This window comes from Mus caroli, chromosome 12 (assembly GCF_900094665.2).
Source record: "Mus caroli chromosome 12, CAROLI_EIJ_v1.1, whole genome shotgun sequence".
In the NCBI taxonomy this organism is placed as follows: domain Eukaryota; kingdom Metazoa; phylum Chordata; class Mammalia; order Rodentia; family Muridae; genus Mus; species Mus caroli.
Genome location: NC_034581.1, coordinates 42,980,154 through 43,006,681, shown reverse-complemented (window position 1 = coordinate 43,006,681; position 26,528 = coordinate 42,980,154).

Genomic DNA, 26,528 nt, shown 5'->3' with positions numbered 1-26,528 from the left:
TCTCTCTCTCTCTCTCTCTCTCTCTCTCTCTCTCTCCCTCCCTCCCTCTGTCTCTCTCTCTCTCTGTCACACACACACATACACACAAACACACACACACACATTAAAAACCCATAAAAACCCATAAGAGAAAAGCACAAAACCAATGACTTAGAAATTGTTTATTTAAAAAAAAAAGCAATATGACAGTAGAAGCTTACCAAAAATCATTGTTTTGGTATTTGTTGTGTTTTGTTTAGTTTTGGTCATGGTACCTACCCTTAAGTGTGCTTAAGTGTGGTTCACATACATAGTGATACTCTATTGGAGAGAGCTAAATTCCCTTTAGAAGCAGTTGTCAACTGGAGAGAGTTTCTTTGTGAACTAAGAAAACACTGTGAAGGTAAAGCTTTAAAACTATCTGGAGGCAAATGAGAAATTGGGAATTGAGATTTCTTTATTGTGGGGTAAATGAGCATAGCAAAATCTAGGCTGGAAGACAGAGAGAGGAGAATGTGGGTAACTGCTGTTTTTTTGAAAAGTGTAGATAATTTAATAAAAGAAATAGATCAAAATTCATTCTTAGTAATCAAGGTACATGAAAAATAAGCAATAGTTGTTTCCTCATTTATCTCAATACTTCAGATTAAAACACAGATAGTTCAAGAGTAAGAAGGGAAAAGATCTGTATATGAATGTAAATACTTGTATTCTTAACTAGTAAAAATAACACAAAGATGTTTCATTAAATAGACATATATCAATAAGAGATGACTGTAAGCATACATTAAGACAATGTGACCTGGTTCCACTCATAACAATCCCATAGGCCTTCAATATGAATACAGTGTAGGAAGTGACAGTAACAATAATAGCATTTATTAAGTCTCGGCTATATGCAGGACACTTTGCCAAGTGAATTTTTTGTTTTGTTTCCAGTGTTCTTCATAACAATTCCCTGAAATAGGTACTACAGTCATCTTCATTTCCTATACATAAGGAAATCAAACTCCTAGGGTATAGTAAGTCTATATTTATTCATCCTGTGCTGTCAGGCTCACTAAAGAGTCACGTGTCAGTCTACACTGAATTGGAGAGCACACATGTTAATGAAGCTAAAAGAACTTCCAAATCCGGCCGGAGGATAAACGTATTGCAAATCAATATTAGACTATAAGTGGATAGGGTGACATGGGAAGCTATAGCTAGACCTCATGGTGGATCAAAAATGTGATGAAATATCTAACACATTTTCCCCAAAGTCCAGCCCATAAAAGGAGTGGTGATGGGGAAGCAGCATGCGTCCCAGTGCTGATAGCCTATTTATGCAAAGATGAATTTGGAGGACATGAGTCCTTTGTTCATTTTTGAGAGTTTTTAAAACCCCAACTAAATGACACAAAGAGGTCTGGCTGGGATAGAAACACCAATCAGACATATGGATTGAGCATTCAAGCATCTTTCCTACCCTGGTATCCTACTGTCACAACATGCTTGAATGTTTAAGGAAAAGGTATTCAGTTTGTTTCAAGAAGGAGAGAGAGGAGGAATGTGTGTTTTCTCTACTCTTCAGTTTCAAGTAAATGGACAATCTATCAAGAAAGCAAAATTATATTTGAACTGACAAGCACCATTCAGTGTTCACCTCAGGCAGTGTTCTCAAGTCACAGAGAAACAAAGTGGCCCACCTTGTAATCCTAATGCCTAGAAGCCTGAAGCCTCACTACTACTGAAAGGGAGGTTGTCACTGGCCATTAGCTGAACACAAAGGGAATAACTGAAAGAACACAAAAAGTACAGTATTCCTTTGCTGAGATGGACCAGGTATCCACAACGGATCGCCTACCTATGGGTAAAGCTAAGTTAGCATCATTAGCTGTAGTCTACTCCTAGCTGGAGCTAGAAAGCAGTCTAAATCACTGAAGCAGGCAAACTGAGTACCTTTGCACAAAGGGATTCTGGCTAAAGGAGTAGCATCAGCCGCTGCATTCTGAGTTCCTCCCCCGCCCCAACCAAGCATATGTGGTCTCTGGCTGTAGCCAGCCAACCTGGGCTTCCCTCCAGTTAGGGGCATATGGTAAGGTCACAATGGCCAAAGGGGTTTAAACAGAAGACTTGATTCAGAGTCAGAAAGAATAAACATATCAAATAAAGGTGCACAGAAGCCAGAGGATCAGAGAGGCTCTGCAATTCTTCTTAGGGTTTCCGTTTTTTCTCACTCTTTTGCACAGTGACTTGTCAGCATACCTAGGGGGAATACGGGATGCGAAAGGAGACAAGTAAAAATAAATAAATAAATAAATAAATAAATAAATAAATAAATAAATAAATAAATAAATAAAAACTGAAATATTTTCAGATAGCACTGTGAACCTTGCAGAGTGCAGAAACTGTTTTACACGGCGCAGGAGTTTATGATTGCTGAAGCACCAAGGTCTAGCGCTGCCAAGAGTTTGCAGAGCAGCGGCTTCTCTGACAGGAACTGCGGAGCAATGTTCTTCCAACAGCCTGACGTCATCTGTGTTGGTTTGGGTGGGACTGGATTGAATGAGGATGAAGCTGACAAGAAAGGGATTGTGTGGGTCCGTGTGAGGAGGAATACATAATTTACAGACAATTCCCCACAGAAGCAGATGAAAGTAGCAGCATTCTTGTGGCCCAGAATTCACGATACAAAACACATTTTTCTGCCAGGAAGTAATATGTTGCAACTCTGACCCAGTTCGCCACCCACCTAACTCCATTAGGAAATAAATGAAATGGTCTAAATAAAGAGAGGCATTTAATTGAGGCTAGGGTTTCCAGAACAGAAAGAGTCTAATTAAGTATCTTCCAAGCCGCACTCATAGAGCTAAGGGGCTAGAACTGAGGGGACCTGAGGTCCTGTTTTGCACGACAATGGCACCGTCTGACGAACACAGCATCTGTCCAAATGACCAAACACATGCGCATCTCTGTGTAAAGGAGCTCAGCAAACACATTTAATTTAGAAATTTGCAAGTGTAAGAGAGACAAGGAAAAATAGGGGCAATGACAAGCTAGTCCTGGGGCTTCTAGATCTATGCTTAAAGCAAAGACAATGAACGCAATTGTCCACACTTATCTGGGAACACATTTAATATGACTAAAAGGATCCTAAAATATTTACAAACAAACTTACAGATACCATCATTCTCTACGATCTTGTGTCAGAAAACAACACTTGCTGAATTTTTAGTTTACCTCCCAACCCAATATGTTTTTTTAAAACCATAGCAGAGTCTACCTTTTAATTCTGTTTCAGTAGTTAACTAGCTATTTTGATTTTCTGATCTATTAAATTAAAAGTGAGAGTACGATACAAAAGCCAAAACAACACTGCTAATGAAAACCCACTAGTGTTTCAAGTCATTAGATGAGCAGAAGAACTTCTGACTTATTAAAAACCTGTCATCTGCCAGCCGCCAACATTTGGACCAAGTCTTATGACACTGTCTTGACCAAAGTATGACAGAGCACAGAAATTGTTTAAGCAAAAACAAGGACAGTAAAAACAAAGGTTTTCTAAATTACTGTTGCCTGTGTCATTAAATTTCATATTGTGCATGGAATATAAATACATCACTTTGTTCTGCATGACAGGCAGAAGTGAGCATTCACACATTACTCAGCCACTTAATTAAGTGCCTGGGATATTTGCAGTTAGCAGAAACTAATAAGGGAATCACATTTAAATTCAAATCACTCCTCAGGGTAGCTGTCTGCAACATAAGCAAAGCTTACTGGGCGGATGTTCCGCTAAATGCGCAGCTAAAGGCTCAGATTCACTATTTGTGAATAAAGAATAATTCTACTTGTGATTAAAGGTGAAAGTAAAACAAACAGTTCTGCTGGGGCTTCCTGAGTGACAATCCATTCTGCTCGTTTTAAATGCACAGTCTGTCTATTATGATGCCTGCTACAACAAGGGTATGATTTAGAGCGTTGCTGGTGTGAGGAGCTGGTTCCCTAAAATAAACAAACAAAAGGGGAGATGGACCCTATCCGGGTCAGCCTCTGCTGCTCCTTGCAGCGAGCTCACACCAAGTCCCTGCACTGCAGACAGTAAGCAGCAACATTATGAAGAAGTCTCCATTCAAAAATAGCAAGATGGAGGGTCACAGGGAGTGAAGGGGGGGTGAAAGGGAGGGAATTCACATAATTATAACAAGAAGCCCAAACCCCAGCCTTTCAAATGCTAAGGAATTACCTCTGCCCAAGTGTGAGTTTATTTTAGCCATTTGTCTTTATACAATGTAACTCTTCTGGACTAAAACAGCCCCATATGGTTTCAAATCTGCCCTTGATTCCAAACAGCCCCCACACTGAGCTGTTTCAAAAATTTAAAGCCATCTGGTCACTAGGGATACAAGAGACCTTACAGTGTCGCTTCTCCTACAGTCTGTGGCTTTGTCAGCCCGAGGAAACCAGACACTCAGGCCCCTAGGAGTGAAGGGTAAAATTTCATGAAAAAATTCAGCTCTTGAAGAGAAAAATGGTCTAACCCAAGGTACTTACAGACAAGTAAATGAGAAGGGTTACATTCAGAATAAATATGCATGCCCTTCCACTTATGAAAATTATATAACCTTACCTGCTACCATGCATTAGTTTGCTACAGAAAATATAAATCTCCAAATTCCAGATTACATTCCAAAATAGAAATAAATCAAAGTGAGCTTGAATATTTTAACATTGTTTATAGTTTGTAGTGAGAATAATGATTTTTGTTAGAAATTTGGCATTTTCTGTAAGTCATAAAACCTTTGAAGCATAAATTCTGATCTTCGCAATAGGGTCTGTCACACAGCATCACCTCAGACATTGTCAAGGTACCATCTGGCATTCGTTATACAGTAGTAGATGGAAGAGGTGTAGCCCTAGGACCTAATTCTTTAAAGTACAGAAATCAGTATTCATCCCTGCCTCCAGAATTATAATATACAGTTCCTATGTAAGGCTATATCTGAAGAAAATTACTTGAGATTTATGAAGAAAGCCACTTGCTGGTTATATTTGGTAGGAGGACAAGAATGTTTGGATATTAGATCTATATCCTTCTATACAATTGCAAATTTTGTTGTATTATGTTTTATTTTGTCATAAAAACTAGTAACTGTACTAAAAGTAAACTTCATATAGATTCCCAAATTTTTTTCACCCATTTCTCATCGATATATTAACGTACCTCCAAATATTCACAGGCACCTCCTAATATCTATCGTCCCATTGTAAGTAATACCTTTTCTAGGTCTAGAGACACACTTAGCTGTGCTTCCTCATTGGATTGTTGAAGATAGCCTTTTCTACAGGAAGCTTTTTTGAGTCTTGAATAAAATTACTTTAGACACGTGAATATTTATGCTAAATATTTAGAAGCAGAGTCATTAGTAATGAGCAAACTATAATGAAATATAATTAACAGCATGAAAGCTTGTCTTCTTAGGTTTTGGCTTCTTTGAAACAAGACTTTACTATGTAGTCCAGTACCAGTACGACACTGAATGAACTGTCTACACAGGCTGGCCTAACACTCTTCATCACGCTTAATCTTCTTGCCTCAGTCTGCTAAATTCTGGATTACAGGTGTTCCACCAGGACTTCTCAAAGTGTATTTATCCTTAATGTTATCCTTAATGTTTTCTTGACCAACAAGAGCGTATATTTTTAGAGTCACCAATGAAAATTAAACTCCAGAGCCCCCTGACTGCGTAGCTCAACTACATTATTCTAGCCTCAGGATATACCTATGTTCATGAATGGCCTAGGAAATGAGATGAACACCAAGAACTGGGTTTGCTTTTGTTACTGCCCACTTTGTACTCTGATATTCCTTACACACATGGATTCTCCTAACTGTAAGAAAATATGATTTAAATATTTTCTGAGGACGAACAGTGAGGGATACTGGACTAGATAGGATAACTTCTCTCATTTCTTTATGTTTCTTATCTCCATACATCTATGTTTGACTTGGCATGGTCTCTGAGGACAGTGTGAAATGTATATTTCCTCACCTCTTTGATAACTGCATTGACCATATAATTTGGTTTTGATAGATGGAACATTATCAGAAATCTAAAACGAGAAAAATGTAAATATATTAATGTATTTTGGCTTTCTTGGCATTCTTCCCTTAAGCTTTAAGAATGTAACTTGTTAGCAAGTGAAACATGTGAAGAAGATGAAATTGGAGCCAAAAGTTGTCAAATGAACAGCTTGAAACACTCAGTTTAGCACAGCATAGAACCACAACACCACATTTATTCCATAAAGCTATTAAATAAAATCAGTTTATAATATATTGAAGGAAGAGATAGGGACAGTTGTTATACAACATTGTGGTGGGAGCAAACAAAATCTGTTGTCATCTAAAAACAAATATATTTTTAAAAAACCCTTCATTTAACATGTTTTGAAAAGCAGTGTTTTGATTGTATTACAACACTAAACACTGCTGTACTTGAATAAATACCAATACAGTTGCTAAATTGATTAAAATTTGGTTTAATAAGCTACCTTAACACTAAAAATGCTACTGGTTATGTTTTGGTATTATGGGGCTGATTGTTTATTTTTCATATGTAGTACAAGCTAGAGTCATTTGGAAAGAGTGAACCTCAACTGAGAACATATCTCTGCCAAATTGACCTAGGGTCACTTGACTTTTTATTGATTAATGATTGATATGGGAGGGCCTAGACTGTTTGTGGAAAATTCTATCCTATGTCAGGTGGTCCTGGAAACTATAAAAAAAAAAAAAAGTAAAATGAGCAACCAAGAGGAGCAAACCAGTATGTAGCACTTCTCAATAGCCTCTATCTCAGGTCTTGTTTTCAGGGTCTGGATTTGAGTTCCTTCCCTGATTTCCTTCAGTGATGGACCTGATAGCAATAGTAGAAAAGGGGGTAATCTGGGAAAAGACTCATTTGAATAATTATGTGTTATAAACTATATAACTTTGCATTAAAATGGAATCCATTTGTAATTGCATATTAATCCTATGAAAATCCTTTGCAAAATGAGGCAGATTCAGTCAGTATCTCTGTGTCTCTAGCCACACACATCATCTGAAAGAGATTTATTTGTGAAAAAAAAACTAGTTTTCTATTCCCACTTTAGAGAATTAGCTGCAGGTGACTAGTAGATCAAACAAACTTTAACAAACTATAAGAAGAAGCAGATATGTTTAACTCTGGCATAAATAAGTTTATGTAAGGTATTTAAAAGGTATAGTCTTATTAATTCTTGAATTCATTTCTGCTCAGTTTTTTTAATCTTTCACAACAGATTAAATATTGGTATCTTCCATTTTTATTACATTCTAATGTTCAGTTTTTACGAAAGTGAACATTTAACAACTGGGGATTTCTTAAGAATGAAGGGGGTCTTTGGAGTCTACATTTTCTCAGCTATAGCATGCTGTCTCTGTACGGAAGATAAGCTCACTGTTTGACTAAAAAAATTTAGGCTAAATTCATTGACTAAAACTAGGTTCACTAAGAAACAAGAAAATATTCGTACTCACACAGATATATGATTTTGTTTTGTTCTTTGAATTTAACAATGAACTCTCATGATTATTTTCAACCAACTGCAATAGCTTACAATCTTATGGGGTAAAAGTAAGTACTGACAACCTGAGAACGGCAACTTGGAGAAGGAGGGGTTAGTTCTAACTCACCATATTAGTAGTAATAAAAAAGCCCATCACAGCAGGAGGCAGATGACCAGCTAGTTCATGTGCAGTGATGAAGCTGAGAGCTATGACTGCTGGTGTTCATCAGGCTTCCTCCATTTCCCCTTTTTTTATAGTCTGAAAATCTAGCCGATGAGACAGTGCTACCCACATACAGAGAAAATCTTCCTTCCTTAGCTAAACCTCTCTGGAAACAGTCTCAGAGACATGTCCAAAGGTGGGTTTCCCAGGTAACACCAAATTCTCATCAACTTGATAATGAAGATTATTCCCCCATATCCAAAACATTTCAAAGATATATATTCTAATGGGATAAAGAATGCATTCACCTGTAGAGTAAGAGTTAATGAATTTCACACTCCCAATTTTCTGTTTTGGAAACAAACAGAAAAATCTTCAAAGGAAAAAAAAAAAAAACCTCCCCACAAAGATGGCTAAATCAGTGGTCCCCCGTGTTTCTAATGCTGCAAACCTGAAATACTGTTCTTCATGATGTGGTGATCCGAACCATAAAAGTATTTTTGTTGCTACTTCATAACTGTAATTTTGCTATGTCTGCTCTGAGTCATAATTTGAATATTGGTGTTTTCAGTGGTCTTAGGTGACCCCCCATGAAAGTGCTGTCAGCTGCCAAAGGAGTTGTGGACCACAGGTTGAGAAACCTGCTCTAAATTTAAAGCATTACACGAATAAATGAATTTAATATTTGATCCAACACTGAACAAAATAACACCTAGATTTAAATGCTGTGGAGTTTAATAAACAGCAAACGTGTTCAGCAATTATGAAAGAGCATAAATTTTAAGAGATTTTCTTTGACTGACATAGTCTCTTAAGAAGTACCATTTACGGGGGCTGGTGAGATGGCTCAGTGGGTAAGAGCACCCGACTGCTCTTCCGAAGGTCCAGAGTTCAAATCCCAGCAACCANATGGTGGCTCACAACCATCCGCAACGAGATCTGGCGCCCTCTTCTGGAGTGTCTGAAGACAGCTACAGTGTACTTACATATAATAAATAAATCTTTAAAAAAAAAAAAAAAAAAAAAAAGGGGGGGGGAGATGGCCCAGGGGGAAAGAGCACCCGACTGCTCTTCCGAAGGTCCAGAGTTCAAATCCCAGCAACCATATGGTGGCTCACAACCATCCGCAACGAGATCTGGCGCCCTCTTCTGGAGTGTCTGAAGACAGCTACAGTGTACTTACATATAATAAATAAATCTTTAAAAAAAAAAAAAAAGAAGTACCATTTACTCTATACCCCAATGTACTTAACTTATAATCACAATAACACAAAGTAACTCAACTCAAAATGACTGTCTTTAGTTCATGTACAATGGGATTGCATTTTGCACAGAATAGCGAGTGCCCATCCTCCCCCATCCCCCACGGGCTGAAGAGTCAGAGCTAGAGGGTGACAGGCAAGACAAGGAGCTCTCCAACCGCATGAGCTCACTGGGACCATAACACCTGCTCCACCTATTGAGTCAGTCTTGAAATGGGTGGGACTGCAAAAGAAGTGGGTGACAAATGTATTTTCCACGAACCAAAATAGCTTCTGGCACATTTAGCTCATAAGATTTGTTTTCCTACTTTAATTCTTCTAAGAAGAAATTTGGGAGAAAATGTTTATCATTCAAAGATAATTCTTCACACAAAAATAGTATTTTGGAGGTTCAGACATAATTCTGGCTCCTGCTTCAATGTAACTTCTAAATAAAAACTTGGTCTGATTTCCTTTCCATTTTTAATTACAGGGAGTATATATTGCCAGTTTTCCCTCAGTATGTACTTTCTACTGTTTAGTTTAAAACAAACCATGAAACACGGTGACAAGTTTCAAACAGGTCACAAATCAGCCTAGAAACTGAAGGAAGTGCAGAGGGTGGTTATCTCTTTACTTCTCATGTTGCAATTCTAAGAGCAGAGTGAATTCTTCACAGCCTCTCTTAATACATCATTAATCTATAAGTTAACCTGTTTATTAAATAGTAGATATATTGATTCTCCAGGTGTTCATTTGTGAGGTCATCACATCTTTAAAGTCACATTAAAAACAGACATTTATAATATCTTTATAAATACCCAGTTTAGCTACTGTATTTCTCAATTTCAATGTAATAACTACTCTCAGTGACCATTTTGGGTTTACTTGACTAACAGTCTTAGAACCAGATGTTGCTTTAGCAAATTTGGGAGATGGAGAGATGGGTCAGCACTCAAGAACACTGGCTACTCTTCCAGAGATTCAGGGCTTGACTTTCCACACCTACACGAAAACTCACAACAGTTTATAACTTTCAAGTGTATCCAACATCCTCTTCTGTTTAATGCATGCAAGTTGTGCACCAACATAATACATGCAGAACACTCATACATATAAAACAATAAAATTTAGCCATTCTGTACTAAATTCAAAGCAGCAAAAAAAAAAAAAAATGAAAAAAGAAAAGCAAACAAAATAGCAAGTTGTAGTTGTGGTTTAGTGGTACAGAAAGTGCCCATTATGTGCAAGGCCAAGGGTATGACCATGTGGGAGAAAGCATGTACACTTAAGAATTAATCAGGTTTTCTTATGCCTGAAAATGTGTCACTGACGATTATACAACCTAAGGTTTTCACACACACACATATATAATTACAGTTATGTAATTTTAAATAAATGGCTTATAAATTTCTTCCAACTTTATATTGCACAGTTCATTGATAATCATCATTACATATTTCTAAAATAAAAACAAAAATAAACAGATTTTTCATGAAACATGTAAAAATTAGTTTACCTTTCAAAAACTTAAGTGTAAAATACTTTGGAAAAAAATAGATACTTTTGCTCTGGATCTCTCTTGTGAGCTTTTCTGCTTGTTTTCTTTTTGCACTAGTGCTAATCAATTAAATCCTCAAGCAGAGGACTAAATATTCAGTCTGCACATTCTCACAGAGCCTCCATTTTGCACCATCCTATTGCCCTTATTTTGGCAGCAAATGCAAGACATTTATATTTCAAATTAATTTTACTGAACAATCTGTTTTTAAGCTAAGGTATTCCTTTGCAAATTGCATTAATAAAATTAAAATCTTCATTTAATTTTCTCAGGGCGCTTAAGTAATACAGCTGATCCCTTCATCAAGGTATGAGCTCTCTGCTGTTATTTGACAAAGGCAAGAGCCATCTGCACAAACTTCTCTGTTTTTCTCTCACACCTATACACTGCTTGAGTCTGCGTTAACTATGGAGGTTAGAGGAATGTATTATCTGCAAGCAATTTGAAATCACTATGACTATATTTCGCCTGTCCTGTGGACATACTTGCATCCCTTTATGTGTCAAAGAGCTTTTGAATGTTGCTTTTAAATACAAAATAAAAACCCAACCAGATTTTTGTCCTTCCTCCATCCAGCCTTGAGAAGGCTAAATAGACCTTAAGTGTTTGCCACAGTTGGCCTTCCACCGACTTAGGTGGAGTGTTTCACCTCCCACCTGCAACTTCCTACAGGAGCACACTGCCTGCTGAGCTTGCTTTGCAATGTAATCCAGCTGAAACAAAGAATGGGTCTGTGGGCTCTCCCTATACAAAAACAGTGCTCAATATTAAACTTTGAGTCTTGATCAGAAACCTTTGTCTTGGCTTCATCCTTCTCTCACCCCGCCTCCTCCGTCCTTTTTCATTCCCAGACTCCCTTTCAGGTAACCAGTTCATCCTTGGCTGCTGGACAGCTACACAGATTATAAATATAAGGCTCATCAAATGTTTTCATACGCATTCAGTAATTCTCAAGCCAAAGGCCCGAAGTTTTCTATGACTGGGTAACAGTTCTGCTGTTTAACTAGCAAACACTTCTAAATCAATTCTGCTTTCATTCAGCAAGTTTCTCTTAGAAATGTATTCACTGCAGATCTGGTAACTCTCTTCCACATCACAGGTTTCCTTTGTATTTGAAGAACATTTTTCCATGTTGTGAATATCTTCATCAAGAAGACAACTTTTCAGTGTTTTCATAATGGGTACTCTTTGTTTTTCCTATTTTTTAAATTAATAATGTACAGTATTCTTTTTATTATTTCTTTGAGAATTTCATAGGATGTACTTTGATCAAAATATTCACCCTTCCACCAATTCCTCAAAGATCCAGCCATCCTCTCCTACCTGTGTAACTTCTTATTTTTTAGCCCATGTAGTTCAATTTGTTCTGCTGATACACCCTTGTATAGGTGGCCTTCCAGTGGTACATGTCCAACCTCCTAACCCTTATTATGGGAACTTCTTATAATATATGGAGGTTTACCAAGACCCATGAATGATTGAGGTACAGAGTAGAAAAGATTGGTGAAAACTCAGCTCTAAGTGATGCAAGCCCTCCCACCGTTGGCTCAGGGATCCTTGGAGAAGAGGAGATGGAAAGGGTGTAAGATCCAGAGATAGAGGATGACTGCAGAGAAGCGTTGTTGTGTACATACCAGGGCAGCAGCCCATACCAATTCACAGAGGTTGTGACAGTGTGTGTAAGATTTGTGCAAGCTCACCTCAGACAAAGTCTCAGCATGGAGAGTGGAGATGGCACAAAGTCCCAGCTTTGGCTGAGGCACTATTGGCAACTGTTAAGTAGTGTTCTGACTTACGCTTTATCTTATAGTATCCAGAGTCAATCTTCCTTTCAAATTTTCAACAATGTCCAGTCTGTTTTCTTTTCCTTTGTCTTTTTCTATTGATGTGTGAATATTTGTGTGTACGTGTTTATGTACTCAGATGTGTTTGGGTGCACACATGTGTGTAGGCCAGCGATAGCTATCTTGCCCAATCATTCTTTATATATTGATATTGAGGGAAGGTCTCTCACTTCTACCCAGAGATATCTGATCTTGTCTAGTATAGCTGGCCACTTGCTTGACATGGGAACCACTACCTCTGCTTCTTACACACAAGCATTGCAGGCACTCCTAACCCTCTTAGATTTTACATGGGCTCTGGGGATTCAAACTTTGGTCCTCACAATTGCTTACCAAGCATTTTATCCACTGAGTCATCTGACCAGACTCCACTCTAGTTTTGGGTAAATTTATTTTGTAGGAATGCATGCATGTAGATGTGACAGACTTTGTGGATGCTCTAGGGTAAAAAGAAATATTCACAGACCCACATGCATCAAAGCACCTGAGACAAAGTTAAGTATGTATAGTTCAGAATGAGCTTTTTCATCCCTTATCTCTCTTTGAGATTAAATAAAACTTTGGCTCATAGTTATACATGGGGCTTCAAAGTCAGACAGAGACACAGCCTGCCCAACTGGAAATGTTACAAAGATATGTTGTTGTTGCTGTTGATGATGATGATCTGCAGTAGAAATCATGATTTTAGTAGTTGTCAATGTACATGCTTGTGATACCAAGACTCACCAAGCAAAAGCAAAAAAATTTAAATTTTGTGTCAGCCAGTCTGAGGCTTACTTAAAGAGGTCCTTTCACACACACACACACACACACACACACACACACACACACACACACACACACACACACAGACAGAGAGAGAGGGGTGGGGAGGGTAGGGAGAGAGGGAGAGTGAGAGAGAGAGAGAGCAAGAGCGAGCGAGCGAGAAAGAGAGAGAGAGGAAACAAAGAAATTCTGATTTCAGAACACTGCCTTCCAAGCCTCTACCCTACATGTAAAGGTGCTACTGCTAAATGGCATTGCTAGGTGCCAGGTTATGGTTATTTTATGCCAAAGAAAACATACACTCTTCCTCTCCAGCATTCACAAGAATAAGTCAATTCACCTGATAGCTCTTCAAAAATCACAATACACTGAGAAGTCAGATTCCACATAGACATATTCCACATCCAAGTAGATGTATAGGCAAAAAAATAATAATTTGATGTATTTATAGAATGGAACATACAGTCAGAGTATATTTGTACAATGATACGATAAAATTATTTTTAAAATGTTCCTAGATCATAAGCTATCTTTATTTAACCACAATTAAAAAGCAGAAAAGGAACGGTTGTTGGCAGCATGAATTTTAATAAATATTGCCAAAGACAAGTTTAATTCATTCAAAAAATAATGCCTAGATGAACATTGCCAAGATAAATAAATACTACCAGGAACAAAAGCCTACCATACCATTTGCATTGGACTCCCAGTACTCACTTTTATCATTGGTAATTCTTTACTGAACATCTATTGTGAACAAGGTATTAGCATTATTCTGATCGGAGTAGATACTGTCAACTATATTTTCTCAGGTGGCTAGGAGAAAAGATACACCAAGAGGAGTCATGAAGACGACTAGAGTCTGAGTCCCCATGTTCTACTGTCAGCCATTGAGGGTATTAGTATTTCAACTATAATTTTATCTTTTTCAAAGTTGTTTACTCTTTAAACTTGGAGAAAGTCAACCTTCCCTCAGACTTAAGAGCTTCTATTCGAGTTCTTATATAGAAAAAGAAATCTAAGCTGGGCAGTGGTGGCACACGCCTTTAATCCCAGTACTTGGGAGGCAGAGGCAGGTAGATTTCTGAGTACAAGGCCAGCCTGGTCTACAGAGTGAGCTCCACGACAGCCAGGGCTACACGGAGAAACCCTGCCTTGAAAAAGCAAAAAAAAAAAAAAAAAAAAAAAAAAAAAAAAAAAAAAAAAAGAAAGAAAGAAGAAATCTCTGTGTCCTGATATATATATATATAATTTTATCCTATTATTTCCTTAACAATCAACAACCTATATTATTTCCTAAAAATAATTTAGAAGCAATTCCAAAGTCTTACTATGCATTTATTTTATTTAACATTGATATTACATATGTATATTTTATTTATATTATCACTGTGTATGGAGTATACATGTAATATAGCATTTGAGGAGGTCAGAAAACAGATTTGTGGAGCTGTTTTACTCTGTCCACCTTTATGAGGCTTCCAGGATTGAAATCAAGTTGCCAGGCTTGCACAGGAAGTACTTTACCTGCTGATGATAACAGAAGTGGTTGGAGAGAGGGAAGTGACTAAGAGAGCAGATGGGGAGGGGAACGTATCAGGTGTAGGGAAAGCAGGACAGAAAGAACATAAACAGAGGTGTGCAGGAAGATACTTCTCTGGGACTTGCCTGAGACTTGGACCAGCATGTGGGTGGAGGCAGGGAGTCTATGCAGGTGGCTCTACATGAGTCTCCAAACAGTGAGGGATATGGACCTCCAAGTGGCCTTTTCTTGTATCCAGGCATGACTTTCAGTGAAGGGGTAATAACAACAATTTACCCACAAAACCTTCTACTGAAAAATGTGTCCTGCCTACAAGATGAGGGACAAATAAAGGAGTAGAGATCTGGGGGTGGGATGGCCAACCCATGACTGGCCCAAATTGGGACTCATCTCATTGGCAAGAACAAATAGCTGACACTATTAACATACTCTGTTCTTTGCAGAGAGAGCCCTAGCATAACTGTCTGTTGAGAGGCCCCACCCAACTCTCAGAAGCAGATGGAAACAGATGCAGAGACCCACAGCCAAACATTAGTTGAAGCTCATGGTGTCTTGTGGAAGAGTCAAGAGATGGATTGCGAGTCCCAAAGAGGATAGGGACTCCACAAAAAGCCCAAGAGAGTCAACTAACCTGGACCTGTGATGGCTCCAAAAGACTGAATCACCAAACAAAGATATAGCGTGGGCTAGACCTAGTCCTCAACCCCTGCCACACATATGTAGCAGATGTGCAGTTTGGTCTTACATGTGGGTCCCCGAACAACTGGTAGGAGGCTGTCCCTGACTCTGCTGCCTGCCTGTGGATCCAATTCCCCAAACTGGGCTGCCTTATGTGGCTTCAGTGGAAGAGAATACCCCTAGTGCTACAGAGATATGATGTGTCAGGGTCCAGTAATACATAATAGGGGCTCTCTGTGCTCAGAGATGAAGTGGATGGGGAAATGGGCAAGAAGCTGTAGAAGGGGGACTGGGAAGAGAGGGGCTAGATATTGGAATGTAAAATAAATAAACAAACACATTAATAAAAAAAAAAGCACAGAGAAAAAAAGAAATGGTATAAACTGATATAAGAAAAAGATCAACAGCATTATAACTTCTAAATAAATGTGAAACCTTAGGGACACAGAGCCTAGAATACATTTTTCCCTTTAAGTATAAGATAGGGGTACTAAAGAAGATAGCTCTTTGTTTGCAAAACTCATCATGGACATCATGTTTCTTATGACAAATAGCAAATGTCAAACAACCTTTTACTAGGAAAACAATGTAGAAAATCTATTGAAACTCTTCTATGTCAAATGCAGCAACAGACATGGAGTGCTTGTAGAGAGCTTTACACAGTACATTTTGTGTATTTGTCACTGTAGAGACAGCCATCCAGCTGTGTGGCAGGCCATGCACTGTGTATTCACATAATGAAAGCATTGCTAAAACTGCATTAGTCCTTAGAGAAAAATCTCAATAAGGTAGAAAAGAGTCATAAAAACGTAACTTAAAAGGCTCGAGATCTCTTAATGAAAAATATCGCATTCATATTGAGGTCAATTTATTAAACCTAAAAAAGACAACTAAGAAGGAACAATTTATGTTCGAGTACAAGAGAATTAAGAAACCAGAGCGTAAATATCATTCATTTATTTATTTATTTATTTATTTATTTATTTATTTATTTATTTATAAGCTTTGTCAGGGAACTAAGTGGCTCCCCATAATGAAAACCAAATATTCAACTCTAGAAGCAAAATTTCAACTATTTTATGTGGTATGCTCAGATAATTCAATCTAAATATTTATTTTCATTTATAAACATCATGCATAAAATTATCTCAAAAATTTATGGTTCATATTGTAATCTACTTCCTTGATGCTAATATTACACAGTTTGGGGAATTCTGCTAAATGAAATAGTGGTCGCCAAAATTTTTGCCTCTCCAAATATATTAGCTTCTTGTATGCTGAGACAAAATAACAAAAAAGGAACTCAAGAAATGAAAATGTGGGGGCTGGAAAGATGGCTCAGTGGTTAAAAGCACTAACTTCTCTTCCAGAGGTTCTGAGTTCAGTTCCCAGAAACCACATGGTGCCTCACAACCATCTGTAATGGAGTCTGATGTGTCTGAAGACAGCTGAAGTATACTCACATAAATAAAATAAATACATCTTTAAAAATAAAGAAATGAAAATGTATTTTTTTCTTATGGTTCCAAAGTCTATACCCCCTCCCCAGTCAAGAAGGTGTGGCAGCAAGAGAAGGAGGTAGCTGTTCACATGGCCTCAAGAAGAAGAATGGAATGCATTCCAGGGTTCAGCTAGCTTTCTTTATTTTTTTTATTGAATAATTTCTTTATTTACATTTCAAATGTTCCCTTTCCCCATTCCCCCTTCACCCAAAAGTCCCTATCCCATCCCCCCTCCCCTGGTTCTATGAGGGTGTTCTTTCACCCACCCACTCCTGCCTCCCCACCCCAGCATTCTCTTACACTGGGGCATCGAGTCTTTATAGGACCAAGGGCCTCTCCTACAGCTGATGGCCAAGAAGTCCATCCTCTGCTACAAATGCGGCTGGAGCTATGGGTCCCTCCATGTGTACTTTTTGGTTGGTAGTTTAGTCCCTGGGAGCTCTGGGGGGTCTGGTTGGTTAATACTGTTGTTGTTCCTAAGGGGTTGAATATAAAATATTATTCTGAGTGAGGTAACCCAGTCACAAAAGAACACACATGGTAAGCACTCACTGATAAGTGGATCAAGCCCAAAAGCTCGGAATATCCAAGATACAATTCACAGACTACCTGAAGCCCAAGAATAAGGAAGAAGAAAGTGTGGGTGCTTCAGTCATTTTTAGAAGGGGAAACAAAATACTTACAAACTGAAATACAGAGACAAAATGTGGAGCACAGACTGAAGAAAAGGCCATCCAGAGACTGCCCCACCTGGGGATCTATCCCGTATACAATGCCAAGAACTGCTTGCTGACAGGAGCCTGATACAGCTGTCTCCTAAGAGGCTCTGCCAGAGCCTGACAAATACAGAGGCAGATGCCCACAGCCAACCATTGGACTGAGCACAGGGTCCCCAATGGAGGAGTTAGAGAAAGGACTGAAGTAGCTTTCCCGAATTTCAGTTATGGGAATGGTGCTGCCTAACACTGAGGTAGGTCTTATGACCTCAGTTAATTTAATGAGGACAATCCCTTACTAACGTGACAGAAGTAAGTCTTTTCAGTAATTTTAAGTAATGTTAGATCATTAGCCATCTCATTGACCAGAAACAGATATCTGTTTATATCGTGTGCCTTTTGAATTATATCCTGAATCTTAGATACACAACTAATAATCTTGTTGAATGATGTTTAGTTTAAGAAACTATGTAAATGGAAATTGGTAGTGTTTCCCTAAAAAATGAAGATAATCCATATTAAGTCACTGCTTTTCATAAGAAGTCTGTAAACAAACTCACTAAGCCTGGGAGATATTGGTACCTAACAAGTGAAAAAACAAGGAACTCAACAGAAAGTCCTCTCCAACAGGGAAAACTCTACCACTCTACTGAAAGCTGCCCAGGGGAAACTGTAGAAACTGCAGGTGAAGCACTGTTTCTCATATACACAAAATGTACAGGACCAGAAGAGGCCAAGTCCATTGGAGTGAAATGTTCCAAGACACCCACTAGGAAAGAACCTACAACCTCCTTTCCTTTACATAAAACTTCAATGAATACAGAAGTTAAAAAGACCAGCAGCTCCCACTTGCCCCTATTCAGCAGAGCACCACATGGAACATTATCCTTATTGGTTCTACTTCCTTTGCAGTCCTAATCTTATTTACTAAAATCTCAGTATATGCTATACTACCCTTGGTTGTTTATCTTCCAACAATTTTTGAAGTCAAAGGGGCCAGTATAGTTAATGCCTAGAATAACAGTCTCTCAGTGGCTATACAAAGCAGCTAAGATTGCTTTCACAATTAATATCCTACTATGGGTAGTGTAGAGTTTACACAAGGCACCTGAGTTCCTAGATTGAGAGAAAGCTTCCAAATAACACACATAGTTCTACCAAACCTATTTGAATTTGGGATGAATGAGAGGAATGGCTTAGGGGTGGGTTCATCAAAGCTTAAAACAAACAAACAAACAAAACCATGAAAATGGTATGAAAAGACAGTACTTTGTGCGTTGACTTAAAATATAATTAAAAACAAATAAAGGTAGCTATACAAACAAAGAGGTAGACAGAAATGTGACAAAACAACTTTAGTTAGTAAATCAGAATCTCATGCTAGGCAAAGGAATCATACATAATCATATTAATTATTGGGAGTGAGGGCCTTGATACCCTAAAACAACACAAGATATTTTCAATGCTCTTGGTTGCCCCAAAAATATTGATTGTTAGAGACCCCATATGTTTTCTTGTTGGGAGTCATAAGGAAGTCATGATGAAAATTAATGAGAAACTTCCTTTTTGTGAACCAGCTTTTGTAGGGTTATAATGTTCTGTGTAGCTTACTGGGGCAAAAAAGTTATCAGTATTCTTTCCCTGCTTGTTACAAGACCAACTTCCAATGCAAGTATTGGCACAATTTTAATAGTGATCTCATTGTCATGTAGGTAATCACCAGCTTTCTGATTAGATTTGACATCTGCTCCATAGAAAACAATTTATACCTGATACTGCAAAAACAAAGCTGGAGATATCCAAGGCCTTCCATGGGAACTCACTATCATTGTTTCGTTAAATGATCTTGATGCCAAATTATCCTTCTTATAGCCAATCTGTATAGCCATGGATTGTTTTCAACCTTGGCCATAGAAACTTCCTTTTGCAGGTGTTGGCACTTACTGAAACTCATACTTGGTCAAAGTGTGGAGAATTCAAAGACTTTTGAATGTTGAGTTCTAAATGAAACATCTAAACTAACCACCCTCCACTTAGTCTCGGGTAATATGGAAGAGGGGGTTGAAAGAATGTAAACACTGGAGGAAGGGAAGGAACACTGTGAATTATTATTTTCTGGACATGACCAAAATTTTTGAACTCATAATCTCACAGCAGCTATAGTTACTTACAAAAGATCTGTACAAGCTTAAATCAGTTACTATTTCAGCACAGATGTCAGAGGGATCCATCATATCTCACCTTAGCTGAAGAGCTAGTAGAAACTAGTGACTACTTAGGAAGGGAAAATAGATATTCTCATGTATTTGGCTACTGAAGATAGGTTGTCCATGCTCCAATAAGTGACTTCATACATACCTGTACATGGAGGGAACAATAACTATGCTCAGTAAGTCATTTTAAAACACAGCACATTGGTGATAGGGAGAAGGATTTATGAATTTGGGAGGAGTGGCGGATTTACATGATCAAGATACACTGAATACATGCATGAAATTATAGAAATACAAAACTAAATAAAAGATGTATTCAAAATTTCCAGTGAGAATTGATGCAAAATTATATCTATAATACTATGTACCAAAATATATTGAGTATTATTAAATTATTAAGTGACCTATTTTATGACAGCTTTATTTATCAATATGATTTAATGAAATTTTTAAGTAGTCATAACAAGTGGAAAAGATTTCAGAAAACCAACATATCTGCCCATTTCTTTTGAATATGTCTATTTTTCAGTTAAACATAGTACTTTTGTCATATGTAATTAGTGTATATAATTTAGCATATCTAAGTATCAAAATAATTTAGCATATCTAAGTATCAAAATAGATTTTTCTCTCTTATTTCTATACACCCTACACCACAGACAATGAACTGTCATTTATCCCTTTCTCCTTATTAAATGTATTCTAGAGATTATTCTGAAATAATTTCCTTCCTTTTACTTTGCATATATACCACTTTTCTAAAACACTGCTTTTAAAAACAATCTACCAGCTACATACTGAAGAGCTTGGAATGAGGTCTTAGTCACATAATGTAGTGAATGATCTTCATTTTGTACAATATTTACTGTTATGAATATTCAGAAAAACAGAATAAATCAGTGTTGTCTCATGTGGAATGTGAGACATACTCTTTCTTTCTCTACATTTTCTTCACTAATTTACTATGCAATGTTTAGTAAAGCTACAGCTTCTGCCTGTATAAATGCTCAACTAACAAACTGAGATCAACAACAGTTGTAAGAGTTTTTAATGTCCAACCCTCTAATAAAGATATCTTTACTGAGGTATTTCTATTCTGAATAGAAATGACCAAATGAAATGGGGAAGGGGTTAACAATTGATTGTTTCAGTTGTGTTGTGGCTAAAGTATATCAGTTCTTAAGTAGAAATGATTGAAATACGCCTTGAAAATAGGTCTCTGTCTTTATACATCTATTTTTATTCCATACATTTTAGTTAACCCTGGTAGTGAAATGGGTGCATTAAACAAAAGCAGCTGTTTTCAAATAATTCATGTGTAATGGAAGAGTCATACTTCTATTCAAAAGCATCATGGAATCTACTTCATAGGATCTCTAAAACTGAGTAATCAATAAAACACCACTATGATTTTGTTGACATGGTGTTTTCTAGGGAAAACATTGTGGTAAGTAGTAATACTCTTTCCAAAGTTTATCTGGCTGAAGATTTTAACAAGAGTCAAGCTCTGGGAATTTTAAAAACGAAGGCACAGCACCAGAAAGTTTGCAGCAACTACACTGCATTAAAATGGCAACAATTATGGCAATCACATGGTCCAGATCTCATTCTTTTACAATACTTAAGATAACATGTGTAATGTGGATCCTTGAGCTTTGAAATCAAAGTTCTTCTTCATGACCCAAAGAAAAAAAGAATTTGTAGGAAAAATAGTATGTATTGGAAAATGAATCTATAAATTTTGATATTCAAATCCCTACATTTGGTATCTAATTCTGTATTGCCAAAGAGAACAGAGTTGTGTCTAGACTTTACTGGTTGTTAAGACAAAGTAACACAAAGTAATTCATTGAAACCTAGATGAACTGATTCCTAGGTGGCAGTTCTTGGTTGTGTTTGCACCCAGGTCAACATTTAGTCATAATATCATCTTACCTGGAGACATAGAGCAAGAGCTCCCTGCATCAGTAGTCAATTTCAGGAAAGCTGTCAGGGGCATGCTGGCATTAAGTAAAGAATCACAGGTAAAGATGGATCATGGAGGGAAACAGCAATATATATATATATATATATATATATATATATATATATATATATATATATATATATATTGATGTCTAGTTTTGTGTAGTATATATTATAAGCACAGAGATAGGATATTAATAAGCATTCTAAATATTACTTTACAGAATGCCCTTTCTCATCTTAGTCATCCTATACACAAAGTCATAGGTTGAGAAATCGCTTTCTTCTTATTCTTTTAATAACCCACAAGAAAGACATGAAAATGATTAAGTTGGGTATACCCACAATCATAACATGCAAATCTATACTTGAGTTCAACCTGATATTATCACTTTAGGAACGCTAAGAGTATTTGTAATTACCAGTTCAGCTATTTGTCTAACATATGGAAACATGCTTCTATCTATGGATTATACCTGGTCAGAGATAAGCTGTGAATTTTGAATTTATTCTTCTATGATGGTGTTGGCATTTTTCTTCCCCATATGCCACCACTTACTTCATCTGTTTTTTCAAGTAGTTTCTGGTAAGTGATAGGATAGAAAAGATAATCATCTTTGAACACCATGGCACAAACAGGAAAGTGAACATTTTATTTGACGGAGAGTGGAAGATGAAACATCTTGTAAATCCCCCCTTGAATTACCCCCAGAAGCTGAGGCAATGCAATATGAGATAAAATAGAGAACCCCATGATTTTCTCCTGTAATACATAATAAAGAAAAATGTTAGAATGAGGAGTGAAACCTACTGAATACAAATTGAAAACAATGTGCATACTCGAGAGCTAATCCGTGTGGTATTTGCTTCTTGTGTGTGGTCCCATGAGACGGGTAGTATTTGCTTCACTTTAGCAATGAGAAAAATGATGCTTAGAAAGATTACCTACCATATTTATGTCCACAATGTTAGGAAAAGGAATGTTCTTTCTGAACTACTAGCATATTTTCATCAGGGTCTCCATAGGAGCCAATTGCTCAAAATCAGTCTGCCTTCTGAGCTCTATGGAGAGGAATGCCCAAAGAGTGCCAAATCTCTGTCCAAGTAAAACTTGAAAGAAAATTAACTACACCTTCTTTTTTTTCTTTTTCTTTTTTTTCTTTTGGTTTTTTGGTTTTTCAAGACAGGGTTTCTCTGTATAGCTGTGTCTGTCCTGGAACTCACTTCCTTGAGTTCAAGGAAGTTCAAGGCTGGCCTTGAACTCAGAAATCCACCTGCCTCTGCCTGCCAAGTGCTGGGATTAAAGGTGTGCCACCACCGCCAGGTTCTATCTACACCTTCTCATCCAGTGAAACTACCACTTCGATATACATAACCAAACAAGATATTTTAATAAAGAGGTCTTTTAATTAAGAATGGCCCTCATAGTTTCATATCCATTCTAATGCTTGGTCTATGGTTTGAGGAAGAGTTTTGAAAGGATAAGTAGATGAGGCCTTGTTTTAAGATATATGTACTTGGTAGTAGGCTTTGGGGTGTCAAAAAGCCAACAGTAGGTCTATTCTGACTTTTTTTATGCTGGGTGCTAAACAGATGTTAGTTCTCAGCTACTGCTCCAATGCTATGTCTGCCTGCAGTTACTATGCTTCCCCCAGAATGTAAATAAAAGAATCATTTAAAAGGTAAGTCCTATATTGAAGACTTCTAAGTTGCCTTGGTTGTGGTGTCTCTTTATAGGAATAAAATAGTAACTGAGAAAAGTAAGAAGTCTGAAAGGAGGAGAAGAAGCCACCAAATGTAAGGCATTCACATTGGTAAATATGAAGAAAAGAGAAATTAGTAAAGAGGATGGAAAGCTCTAAGATTAAAGGGACTCCACGATGATCCAGGGTTCTCACCATTCATGCTCAGCTTGATAATTTGGGGATTACAGTATCTACAATGAGAAAATGGGATGGCTTAAGTGCTTTTAAAAATCAAACCTGGGCTAGTAAGAAGGCTCAGCAGGTAAAGGTACTTCCTTCCAAGCCTGACACCTGAGTTCTCCTGGAAGCCACATGCTGTGAAGTCAGTTGTGATTTTCAACTTTCCTAAGGCTGCAAACCTGAAATATAATACCTCATATTGTTGTGACCTCAACCATAAAATCATTTCATGGCTACTTCTTATGTGTACTTTTGCTACTGTTATAAATTGTAATGTAAGTATGCAGTCTATCTGAATGTGACCCCCCAAAGTGATCATGACATACAGATTGAGGACTTCCTCCCTCAAATTGTACTCAGAAGACCACATGCATTCTGTGACATTCCTACAACCACCTGTCACAATTTTTTTTAATTAATAAAAAGTACTACAGCAATGGCTTAGTAGTTAAGAATGCATGCTGGTCTTGCAGAGGACCCAAGTTTGGTTCTAAGCACCTATGTCAGGTAATTGTGACTCTAACTTCCTGAAATGTGATGAGAGCTCCCATAGGCACCTATGCTCATGTACACACACACACACACACACACACACACAAAAAAAACTTGCATAATTTTAAAATTAAGTTAAATATAAAAAAGCAAAATTGTTAGGGAGGTACATTTTAAAAAGCCAATTATACAAATCAAAACTGTCTGAAAATGATAATTTCATATGTTTAATCTTGGTCTCTTAAGTTGTTAGCACCCAATCTTACATAGGAGAACATTCAAACAGTAATTATTCAGATGTACTAATGACTGGGTTATTTTAAAGTACAAGTTTAGAACCGCAATATTTTGTGAACAAATTTGGTAATACATTTTCTGATATGTCCTCAAAAGAAGGTATCTAGAGCCCTAAAATATTATTCAGAAGATGGGCTTTCACTGTGACAGCAATTTGACACACTGCAGAGCCAAACATGTGTAAACAAAGGTTCCACTTCTCTAGAGCCAAGGGCAGGTCCTCAGGCAGCGCATACTGATCTGTGCTTAGCTTTTCTCACAGCTGTGGCAAGGCTTTAGGAAGGAGATTGGCATAATTTATGTTCAGTCAATTTAATTTTTAAAGGGCAGGCCTTGGAGGTTTAGCATAACTAAGCCCGAATTAACATGTTCACAAGGGCTGATGCAAGCTGTTCATAGCCCTGGCCATCAATAGCACACACCAAAGCCCTTAGGTTGTCTACCACATAGTTGAGAGGCTCCTTCTTCATGGCACAGACAGAATAACCTCCGTAGGCTCTCAGTGAAGCAAGGAGCCCCACCAGCCTTTAAAATTGATCCTTGGAGCCAAGGGGGGTGGGGGTGGGGACAAAGCTTTTTCCAAAGCATTGAAAGAGGGGGGAAGAAAGTTAGCTGATGTCACTGCCAGGCTTCCAAGAACGAAGAGGCAGACAAGCCCATCAGAGACAGTCACTCTAAATAAGACCTCTTGATTCAAAAATGCAAGGCAACCCTGGAGCCTCTAATGAAGCAGGACCATGGTGTGTACACTCTTGGGAAGCTCTGACTCTGCACAGGGGGTGTTTGCTGGAAAGAGAGACTTTCCTTTCTGCTTTTCTTGCTCTCTTAACACTTGAAGCAGGTGATGAGTTTGCACATGGTGCCCGACATGCCACTTTCAGTTTCCAGATATGGAGAGGCTATGTGAAAAATTGGCCTCAGAAATATTTAATAAAGACTAATTCAATCGAGGAATAAGAATTCTGGTTAAGAGTTACAGCTAGCAAGTATCTGAAAGTTAGGTAACCAAGATATTGTTGTTAAGTGTTTCTACATAGATTAAATTCATAGTAAATTAAGTGAATTGATGACTATCTTATTTTATTTTAGTTTTAAGGACTGTGTATCTTGAGTATGTATGAACCTTCCCATATTCTCCTGTTCTTCCAACATAGATTCTTGGGATTCTTGCTCTATTACTCTGCTTAAGAACATAATCCCTGACATGGTCACTGAAAGTGTATGTATATATGTGTTACACTAATTACAGCTAGGACTTGTGCAAGGTACTTTCTGTAAGGTGTTTTGGGTTTTGATTGTCTCACTATGACTGAAGACGCTGTAGCAAACAATACACACTCAGTAAAGTTATCAAGTTCCAGTGTGCTTTAGACATTCCAAAGGTAACACATATTACCTCCATGGTGACAGAAATTATATATAAAACATATATATCTTAATCTCATTTAGCCATCATACACGTTTCCAAAGAAATGAAAGGGAACATATTGTGCTGCCCTTTCAGCCTGGTACAAGCTTCTCCTTGGCATTCTACACACGGGCTCACACGTGTTTTGTTTTGTTTTGTTTTGTTTTCCACACCATTCTGTCAGTGAAAATTGTCCTTCCCTGCCATGCAGTTGTCCATGGCCTATGCTGCAGCCTTCATCTGTGTTGATGTCCATGCTCTGGGCTGGCTTCAAGGGCCTTGCCTGGATTTGTGATACTCCAGCTGCAGGGGGCTGAGTTCATGACTGTACTGCCCAGAAGGCCATGTGGAATCCCATGCTCCTGCTGACTGTGAAGAGAGAGGAGGAGACTGCTTTTTTGACTGCAGAAGCACACATAGTTGAGAGGGAGGAACATGGAAGGCTTCTTTTCTATCTCCTACCCACACACCAACTGCCCTTCTCCTGCCCCCCACCCCCCCAAAGTAGCAGTGTAGACAGGAAGCCACCAATGAAAGATTCTGAGGTGTAACTCAACATAAATTATGGATTCTGACAAGGATGTGGGAGGGGAAGGTTTCACTTCATTTTGGGTGGCTGGCCAATGACCATGCTTCACTGAGTATATAGATAACACATACT